This window comes from Notothenia coriiceps, unplaced genomic scaffold (genome assembly GCF_000735185.1).
Source record: "Notothenia coriiceps isolate Sejong01 unplaced genomic scaffold, NC01 NC01_scaffold00037244, whole genome shotgun sequence".
Classification (NCBI taxonomy): domain Eukaryota; kingdom Metazoa; phylum Chordata; class Actinopteri; order Perciformes; family Nototheniidae; genus Notothenia; species Notothenia coriiceps.
Genome location: NW_011369945.1, coordinates 6,009,566 through 6,020,084, shown reverse-complemented (window position 1 = coordinate 6,020,084; position 10,519 = coordinate 6,009,566). Strand labels below are relative to the sequence as shown.

General features: G+C 42.0%; 1 protein-coding gene across 1 annotated transcript in view; it reads left to right on the top strand.

Annotated features, from left to right (window-relative positions):
* LOC104964544 (switch-associated protein 70-like) overlaps positions 1 to 10,519 on the top strand; it is a 22,782-nt gene that overhangs the window by 142 nt on the left and 12,121 nt on the right. The gene's annotated exons all lie outside the window — the stretch shown is intronic.

The window sequence follows — 10,519 nt, the reverse complement described above, 5'->3', positions numbered from 1 at the left end:
TGTGTGTAGCTTGTTGTTTCACTTTTTATAAGCTGGCTTATTTATTGGCAATCTTTTTATTATAAGAAATTGCTTTAAGTGAACAAATAAAATGTGTTGTGACCGAATCACAAATAATCTTTTGCAAACTCTGCTGTTCCCTTCGTCTCTACGGAGCATTTTAGCCTGTTATTGTTTTGGTTTTCTAGCCAGAACTTTCAATTTTCTCTCTCTGCTCTAATCAGGGTCGCTTCCAACTGTGGATAAATGGTGCTAGCATAAAAAAAACCCACATCGCTTGCTACCTGCCCAGCACAAAACGTCTCAGTTACAGTATCAACTAACTCGTGGACACAGTGAAGCATTTAGCAGCTGAATAGCCAGAAACCTTCACTCTTAATTTGGTGGAAAGCTAACCGAAGCTGAGCGGTAGTGAATATTCTCATCATTCTCCCATACCAACGCTATCACCTACAGATGCAGACATCACACATCGTTTTCAGCAAAATGGCCTAGTCTATTAAAGTCTATTAAAGTATGTTGAATGGAATTTGACTCTGACTCAGCTGTTTCCTACTAACCATCCAAACAGCATTTGTCCACACTTCATCTTCGAAACCCCAGTGCAGCCATTTTTCTCTTAAGTCATGCCATGTAATTATTATTTATGTGCTATTAATGTTTAATATGATACTCCAGGGAAGATGGTGCCGTCATTGCCATTTCAGACCAACACAGAAACACACAGCCAAAGAGTTGGAGCATTTGCCCCACTTTTATCCTGAGACCTATCAAATGCTGCCGATGCTTTCATATCAAACATGTCATCGCCTAGGATCCATCCAGCACAGTTCCCACTGAGATCCCCCACTTTGATTGGAAATGCAAAGAATTAGTCTGCAACACATCACTGGGGATCCATCGCTTAAGGCTACGCCAAGCATGTCGCAACCGCCAGGCTCTGGGTGGATTCGGGGTCTGCTCTGATTGTTTCTCTTCTCCTGGGTCGGGTCTTTTTTCTTACCTCGTATATAGCATTTACTCAACACATTTCCAGCTGAATAAATGGATGACTTCGAGAGGGAGATGTTAGATCAGTGGATATGGCCCGCGATGTGGGCTTCTAGCAAGCCAAGAGATCATCAAAATAATCACTGTTGCCTGTGCAAACAGTGTGCAGGTGCTCAGGCACAACACAAGATGAGACAGGGCCCCCCACGCCAGCTCGCAAGGGCCAGGGAGCAGCAGGTTGCCTTGGGAACCCTCGGCTCCCTCTTTCTTGTCATTACTCCGTTGCACACTCCCCCTTTTTAATCTGCACCATGCTTTCAGTGACAACCCCCATCCCCCTTGATATATACACACAATACATGCATGCACACACTCACATATAAAGAAGCTCAAGTAAGCAGGCAGAAATATGGGTTCATACGTGCACGCACACATGCATGAACATCAGGCCGACAAAGATAAACATGCTGGTTTATCCGTCACTGAGCCGTAAACCCTGCATCAATCTGCACTCTATTTGGATAGCAGAGATTCGAAAGAGCCATTGTAAAATAGTATTCCTCTCCCTTATTCTAACAGTCATACAATACAGAACCCAGCTTTGGATCCGCTCTAATTTTGAATAGTACCCTTATCTATTCATGTATTCTTCTTCATCTGTCTTTATTTAGCGGTATATCTTTACAGTTTTTTATCTTAAGAGGCGAACCCACCCTTGTCTTTCTTGCTCCGAACCTTAGCCTTCATCGCAGCATAATCAAAGCCTCCTTGAACAACCCCCAACCCCCCACACACACACTTTAGTCAAGCCACACATTCACTTATGTATACATAATATATACAACTCTCAGGTTTTTCACCGGGCTGAGGATGTGACCTGTGTGTAGTGCACGGCTCGCTCTGATTGCCCATTCAACAACAGAGGGGAAGTGCCCTGGCTCATCACCAAGAGAAAAAATGACGCCACTAAGGCTCCTCCAGCCGAAAAAATTTTCACATAGTAAATCTTCATGAAATAATGAACAGCAACCTGTTATTGTTCCAAGGTGTGTCTGTAAATCAAACCAGGAGTGCTAAAGATTTGGACAAAGTGTGTTTTTATTTTGATAGAAATGTTCCTTTTATGTGTTGTGAATGTAGGCTTTGGAAATGGTGGTGATATATCAGCGCCCTCCTGCAGCCTTCGGTATGATGTGTTTTATTAAGGTGAATTTGGGGCTTGATTAAATGTGGTTTTGCCTGCAGTATATCAAGACATATTGAAAGTATTTATGATGCTTGGCTCCAGGCGCAGGTCTTAAGACTGGAACTCTACTGCCTCTCAGTGGGCAGTGGCTGAGTCAGAGAGACTTATGATCTCACATCTGGAACTGAGAACAGACTTGATGAGATACAAGCCTACTAAAAATGGAAAGAAAAAAATGAATGAGAAGAATTGGTTGATTATGGGCAGAAAAAGCATTTTTAAAGTCTACACAATTACATCACTAAACAAGTAGATCAACAGAAAGAGAAACAGAAATGACAATTATTTAGATAATCAATTACTATGATTGATTCTTTAGGTTGATTTTGGTTCCCCCAATTCTCTGGTTCCAACTTTTCCAATTTAAGCTTTTACGTCTTGTTCTTCTTTAATCTGATATGAAACTGAATGTCTTTTCTATGACTGTTCGACAAAAAATGCTGTGTGAAGTTGAATTTGGGCTCTGTGATATTGAAATGGGTATATTTAGCTTTCTTTCTTGTTTTTGGATCAAACTATTAATCAAATATTCAATGAACTAGTTGCCAGTATAATGAAATAATAATTAGTTGCAGCTCTTAGATTTTCTTTTAAGTCTCTTTAGAAGGACCACGCTGTGTTTTAAGAGCATACATTTCTCACCACAAGACTAAAATTGCCCTTTCATCTTAATCATAACTTGACAACCTCCTTTTTCCCAAATAATTGTTTTGAAGTAATGAAAGAAGGCTTCACAGTTTCCAGTAAACACTTCGGAATCTTTTTATGTACAGGCGAAGTCAATAAAAATAGATTTATTTCCCAAAGTTGGTCATATTTCATAGTGGCAGTGCTACTGATGAGGTGTGGTTACCTTCATTTAGTCTCACAAACCTCCTGTATGGTTGTTTCTCTGGGAGGTGCCAGCTATAGTCTAAACTCATTCAGGGAGTTGGCTGGGTCAACACACGAGCCTCCTGGTTATCTGGCTGACACTGAACACACACCCCGGCAAATACACAATCATACACATCAAGTCATTTTGGGTCATGGGAACGCGACAGTGAGCTCACACTGTGTTTATTCTGTATGGTTTCCTATTTGAATGTGTCCTTCTCACGGGACTGTTAATGGCTTCCCCTTTCCCAGGGCAAGGCAGTGCCATCAGACCTTATCCAGGTCATGCCAGTGGAGCTGGAGGTACCAGGAAGAATGAAGTAAATCCCGGACACTGTGTCAGCGTCAAGGACTCCTGCTCCAAAGGTTTATCCAAGAATTGAATTAGCCGACTTGCCAGGAGAAATATGAGCTGTCATTTCTGAGAAACACCTTGTTGGGGAAGGATTTTATGACGTGTTGTTGTGTGCACTTGTACTTTTCTTCTGTGTCTTGAAGTACATGGTTTTAGGGAATCTAAACTCAACCAGCAACTACCTCTATTTGTAGTCGTGTCAGGTTTGGCTCTCTTCTGATGGCAGATAAATGGCGAATGATTTTTGTGTAGAATTCACTTCATAGCCTGCTGAGGATTTATTGACTCTGGTTTGCTGCGGCGAGATGTCTAATCACTTTAAAAGTCTAGCCCGAAGGTAAATGGATGTATCCTAGCAGAGAGCTGCAGGGGGAATAATAGACCCTCTAAAAGAATGCAAATGTGACATTTTGGGTTGAATAATTTTCAGTGGTCTGCACAAATGTTGACATTTTGTGAAGTGATCCAACTTCAGAGACTGACAGTAAGCTGTGCTCATACTCTGCCTCATGTTTCAACTGGAAACTTCTAACATATCAACTCCAACTTGTGGAATACAAATTAGGAGACATGTAGATCTTTGTAGAGGAGCTTCTCACCACATGAGGGCGCTATTGTTAGTTGATTCTTAAACAGAGGACACTACAGCTTCTAGCAACAGATGTAACAAAACTTAAAAAGTAAACGTTTTTATATAACCAAGTGCAGTACTCATCACTTCATAATTAATGAGTAAAAGTCTTGGAAGCGTAAATAAGAATAGTCCAATTTACGGAGGAGGTCACAAGATTTTTGTTTGGATTGATTCATTCTTCATAGACACAAATATCTGATCACATAGCTCAGCACATGGGATTTCTTATCACTAAGAGCCCTTTAGGGGCTTTTAGTGATAATAATTGCTGCATAAAGACATTATAATGGCCTTAGAAACCATAGATTAGAATATCTCACAGCCTCTAGCTTCTAGCAAATGGATTCAAATGTTAACCCCAATATCCACAGCTGCCACTAGGGTTAAGATGAGCCTGAGGTTGAAATTGGAGTGAAATGAAACATGATAGGTACTTTAAATAGAGATACAAAAAAACTGCCACTGGTATCTGATTAAAGCCAATGTTTAGTATGGACTACATTAAGGTTGGTATTGATCTGACTGCACCTGGATCGATTTGTTCACTGGGGGTAATATCCCTGCCCTGTGCTAAAAGTAAAGGTCATACCCCCTCCTGCCATCCTTCTATTTTTTATCTTCACCTGTCTCAACCCATATGACTTCATTTTGGTCTGGTTCAGATTGCATCTTATTATTTGCAGCACGCCTCTTATCTTCCCCAGAACGTAATCCTGAGGCCACTGAGAGGAACATCGTTATCATTGATTTGGCTGGCCACATAATCTACATGCTGTTCGTATTTTGCAATTACAGGTATTTTGACACTTGGTGAGAATCAAGATGGAGTGGTAAATAGTGATCCCTCTGCAAGTTGATGGTGATAGGGCCACTGATTGATCTAGTTATTCTCTTTTCCAACCTTGTAAAATGGCCCATTTGGTTTGTTAAAGAGACTATAATCAATGTTGGTATGATAACAGTGGATACAATGCAGTTTTCCATAGCGTCCTTTTCACTACTAAGAGCAATATATTTCTCCCAGGAGATGGTGGTGACCAAAAACAGCGATAAAAGGGGAGTGGAAATTGGACCGCCATTCTATCGCTGTCTCTTATAAATGTACTTTATCATTAAACTGGGTCCTCAATCATATTTTGAGGAAACAAATTTTCTCCCAATATTTAGTTGCCCTTCTTAACACATGGTTAATTTTTTTTATTGAATAAAAAAAAAAAAAAAAAAAGATAACAAATGACTTGGAGTACTCGGTTTAGTAATCCATCAATGTTTGGCTTAAAATAAGTATGTTTTGTATGTTATTGAAGTAACAGACTTAAATAAAAACAAGTCCATGTTGATTTGTACTTTTTCAGTTATTCCTGTTTTTGTTTAAACAATTAATTCACACAAATCACTTCGATGTGTGGGCTTCCATGTACCAGGATTAAAAACCTATTTATGATACGTCCACCAACATATTTTGGAATAAAAACAGCCCTCCTTCGGAAAGTAATTGACAATGCAGGTTCATTGTATGGGAAGTACATTTTTTAGGAGACCAAAAAGGCACTCAATTAACTACTTGGCTAATAGTTTTAGCCAACTAGAAGGCAAATCAAGATGAAATAGGAGGGGAGACATCTCCATTATTTCACTAGCTCCTTGACTCTGATTTCCAGTTTGTGACTCCAAGGCTCCTGCCAAGCCAAGCCATTAACATAACTGACATGGTGCTATACTGACTCTGCTACTAATGAAATGTCGATACAGACCACCATCTACTCTAATCAAATGTTAATTGAGGACGTGATGGATTGCGCCTGCAAGGTTAGGTCCATATATATCTTCCTTTCCCTATCTCTCCTGTGTCTTTCCGGCCTTCCCTGCTCTTGTATAGGACACTAAAATAAAAAAAGATGTTTCAAAGCATGTAGAGAGCGCGTGGAGACTTTAATACTTTGTCTAACACTCCCATGCGTTTCTCACAAGCTACGTCAAAGGCGGAGTGTTAATCATTCATGTCCGTCCTTGAAAACTTCTCAAAAGCCTGTTTCTAAACCTCTCTAAAGACATCACACCAGCACAGAATACATGCAACAATTCTTTTCATTTGCACCTCCATTCACACTGCAGAGCATAGCCGGGTAGCCCACTGTGCTTAACCTATTGTGAGGCACAAGATGCAGGGGTTAGCGCATAAGGGTTGACACCATCTATGTGAAAAGATGGGAGACATAAAAAAATGATCAGGCAGGCTGGCAGTAAGTGCTCATGGTTGAGTAGTTCACCTCCAGATATAATCTTCATGAGAGCCCCTGGTAGATGACGGTGCCCTTTATGACGATAAACAGAAACACAACGATATTCATCTTCCTCCTCATGAGTGCTGCGGCATTAACTCCGGCTCCAGGCGTAGAAATAAACTCACTTGTGTCTTTTGGATAGCAAAGATAAGTAGCAGCACACTGAGGTCATTAGTGGTATGGGGGACAAATTGAAAAGGTTAGTAATTCTTGCCTTTGTTAATTGGCTATCAGCATTAATGAGATGCATTGGCTGAATAGAAGTAGTGGGGAGTTTAAGCGTTGGGTACAAAATGTCACGAGCGAGTTCATCTAACCTCCAGAATGGAAATGTCGGATCCCTATTTTGTGTACACATGAGTAATGTGTCTGAGGGTGTGTGTGTGTGTGTGTGTGTGTGTGTGTGTGTGTGTGTGTGTGTGTGTGGGTGTGTGTGTGTGTGTGTGTGTGTGTGTGTGTGTGTGTGTATTGTATTGTATGTATGTTGTGTGTGTGTCCTCACACAGCCTGCAGTCTGTGGTGCAGATTCATATCTAGTGAGGAATTTAGGTACTCTCTGTCTTGTTAACATCGGACCGTTTTGTGAGTGCTGGAGTTATTACTGTGATATACTGTAGATTATCTGATCGTGCTCCCTCTCTTGGTCCCGCGAGAGACGACACACACACACACCTGACGCCGGCACAGCACGCACAGCATTGCACCACGCACGCAACCGCACGCACGCACGCACGCAACGACACACCACACACACAACACACACACACACACACACACGCACAACACACACCCCTGCGCTTGACATCATGTGTACCGACTGTTAATATAAAACACCACAATCTCAAACTTCACACTTTCCACACATACATATACGTATACATCTCTTTTTGGCGGCTTGAATTGAAGGAAAATATATGAGCTTTGTTATGAGCATGGATTGACGCCTCATTAAGATATATTTATCAAAACGGACCAAGTCAAATCGAGCAATTCTGAGTTTGGTTCTCGCAGCCGTAGAATGATATACTGAGCGTATTTACCACCGGGCTTAGAATTGTAAGTTACTTTTCAAACAAAGTCAGTAATCCCTCCGCGTGTCTGAGAAAAACATATACCGTTGGGCTTTGAAAAGCAACTGCCTGCAGTTTGCTTTTTCATACTGGGAACAAGAAAGCAGCGGAGACAGTAACGGGACAGAAGCTGGGCAGAAGCCCTCTTTTTGACGCCAGCGGCCAGACATTAGACAATTCAAACGGCAAAACAATTTTTCAGTGTGCAGTTTCCTTTGGCAATTAGGGCAGAATCTAGATACTTTTGAAGGTTTAACATATTTAATTGTGCTTACTTTAAAGCAAGCAACGATGTTTTTCAAATCTGTAATAAAGGGAGGTCCCGCAAAAAACGGCTATTCGACCAATCAGATTGGCTTGATTTTGACTTGTCAGTTTATAATATATTTAAAATTTCTTCGTTGTTACGAAACAAACTTACAAAGCATAAAATGGGGAAAACATTTAAGATTAATTTTCGACCTGTCCGGGGGCTTACTATAGTATGGAGGAGTGGATTTGAGCAGTGCCTATCTCCAGAAAAAAAAAGCACCTAAACTCACGACATGCAGAGGCTAACGTGGGTAAGAGCAGGGTAGACCAACTGGAAAAAAGGTAGCACCAATTCAAAAACTTCTCATGCGGTGTCTTGAAAAACCAAAGGCAGGAAATTATTGACCGTATGTGCGCCACAGTGCGAAAGCTCTCTCCAGCAAGCTTACTGGAACCCCAAATCTCGGGACCGGAGAAGAGGTGGAGGAATATTCTCGCCACGCCAAGCAAGCAGTTCGAACAACCTCAACCTATACAAGTGACCAACGCTAAGCCATGGCTACTGGATGCTGGGGACAGTTTTCAGTGGGAGCCAACAATAACAGCAACATACACATTAATGTAAATAAACAGCCAAATAATGGATCATCGGGCTTCTGTCTAAATATGTTCGCTTGCTGTAGTGTTGTGCTAGCAACCACCTTGCACTATGTTTTGTGGAGGAAGGCAACGGAGGCTATTTTTTTGAAAACATCATGTATTTACTAATAAAAAACTATTTTAAATTAGAGTGTGTATTTTTCTTTCATATTGCCACACTGGTTAACCGTTTTATAAAAGCAATGCCTCACTTCAGCCGTGATATATGCTCATTATATCACAGGCTAAGCGGGTTGTCGACCCTTCCGCTTCGCGTCGGGCCGAAACCACTGCCCTTAGCTTGTTGATATAATGAGCATATCCACGGCCTGTCGTCAGAGCTATTGCTTAAGCATATGCCCTGCGCTATACTTTGCGGCAACACGCCGTTGCCAAGCAACGCTTATTGTTTATCATTTGAAAAGCAGGCAGTTCATATTAATTAACTAGAAACTTAGCTAGATCTTTGATAGATTTGGACATAAACGCGAGTGAAGTATAACGCGAGAGCGAAGAGAATCAGAGATCAGATCAGCTGCTGCTGACGGAGAAATCACACAGCTCTTCCGGATCAAGCTCCCCCGCTGTGGGACGGACCGTTGAGCGACATAACACACTTAGCTAGTTTATGCTACTCTTGGAACTAGCTGAAAATAAACTGTTCTACATATATGTTATTCTTTACTGTCGGGTCACTGTATTACAGGTTCAGCGAGCCTGCCACGAGACTGATGGGGCTGTCAGGCGAGAAAGGAAAAGGAGAGCACCCCGTTATTTTTCCCATTTTATTAGTCCAAGATTACTGTAAACCTTTGAATTAAGTATTAATCTACATAGTAGTTGTTTAAATGCATAACTTATGGTTTTTTTTTTTCATTAACATAATATAAATCTCACGTTACCCCCTGCATTTACCCCAAACCCCCCGGGCCCCCACCCTACCCCTTAGGGGCCTCCGCGTACCCCCATTTGGGAGAACAGCTATTAAGTTAGGAACACACTGCTAACACATCGTATTTGTCCATAGCCCGCACAACCCTTTAAACCGCTATTGATACAAACAAGCTCGTGTCATTGAAATCACAGGAGACCAATGTCCCTTCACAAACATATTTTATGAATTTCTGTTAACAGTTATATAATTCATAATTTTCCATTTCAAATGCTTTGGTCCTAGCTTTGATTTTTCACTTGGCGGAAACAGTTTCTGTGGGAGTGTATTCCATATGCTTTACCATAAACATACATAAACATATCAGCTGCTTTGGCGGGTCTTGCAGGCAAACCCCGAACAAGGGTGAATTATGAATTAGCCTTATCTGTATTGCTTTTTGCATTTGCACATATTCATTGCACGCATTCATGATGTCACTTACTCTACAGCCATCACCTGATCACATAATGAAGTGCTTTCTTATTAAATGTCTAAGGAGTGATAGGGTATATTATATTGCAGGAGCTTTGTCTCCTTAACAGTCCAGCGATGTAGTTCTCGCAGAGTCGAGGGTGGGGGGGCAGTGAGCCTACGGATGTCTCTGCTGCTCTTCCTGTAATGTATGAGATGTGAAAGCCATTAAGTTGCCCAATATAAGGAGCGGAATGGTGTTTCCTTTCCTCCAGCCTCTGGCAGCCTTGGGAATGGTGGATGGCAGGCTCATTCTACAGTAGATTGTCAATTTGACGGGCCCCGTCTGATGGTGGACAAGTTACGGGTTCCCCTGGGGGCGGCCTTCAGTATTGCCCCAAAAGGACGGGACGCTAATGAAATAGCCAGGGGAGGAGCGAATTGGAAGGAATCTGGCAGGCTTGAGACTCCCCTTGTGGAGTGCAAGAGAATGTGACCTGGATGGACGATGTGCGGCCGATAATCCAGTGTTTGAGTGTGTGTGTGTGTGGTGTGTTGTGTTGTGTGTGTGTGTGTGTGTGTGGTGTGTGTGTGTGTGTGTGTGTGTGTGTGTGTGTGTGCGTTGTTCATGTCTGTTTTTATTGCGATGAAACTCTGACTCATCAATCACAGTTGAGGCCTGCCAGTTTGGGTTGGAATCGCGCATAACAACAGCAGTTCTAGCCCATGCTGGCCTGCTACGGTAGCTGAAGCACGCACGCACGCCACGCACGCACGCACACACACACAACACCACACACACACACACACACACACACACACGCACA